Below are 508 nucleotides of genomic sequence, written 5' to 3'. Positions count from 1 at the left end.
TGGATAAGTGGACGTGGCTTTCGCCCGTGTACGCTTCATCCACCGAAAGCGCATTTAACTCTTCTTCGGCCTGAAATACGTTTTCTTCTTTGGAAGACGTATTCACAAAACAGACATGTTCGGTTTAAACTACAAGGGACCTCTTTGTAGAAGTATTTTTACAGACTAGTCCCTAAGCTTTAAACGTCTGTATCTTTTTACCCGAGATTCCAAATGAGGTGATTCCAAAGCCCACTTCTTCATTTCGTCGAGCCCATTCTGATGGAACCCTTTTCACCATGTGTTAACATTCTGAAAATGAGCATTATGCCCTTGCCCTTAGTTAGCCCCTCCGAGGGAGAAAGATTTTCGGCGATTCTTTCCGCGAGCTTCTCACACTTTCTCCCGATGATTTCTTCCACCCCACGTAAGCCACACCCTCCATTTGCATCAGTGTAATGCAGTGACATGGTTTAATTTATTTGAACTTGTTTAAAATATTGCTTTAGCTACATGACTTTGTGCATGG

This window comes from Triticum aestivum, chromosome 1B (genome assembly GCF_018294505.1).
Source record: "Triticum aestivum cultivar Chinese Spring chromosome 1B, IWGSC CS RefSeq v2.1, whole genome shotgun sequence".
NCBI classification, from domain to species: domain Eukaryota; kingdom Viridiplantae; phylum Streptophyta; class Magnoliopsida; order Poales; family Poaceae; genus Triticum; species Triticum aestivum.
This window is presented reverse-complemented; position numbering follows the sequence as displayed.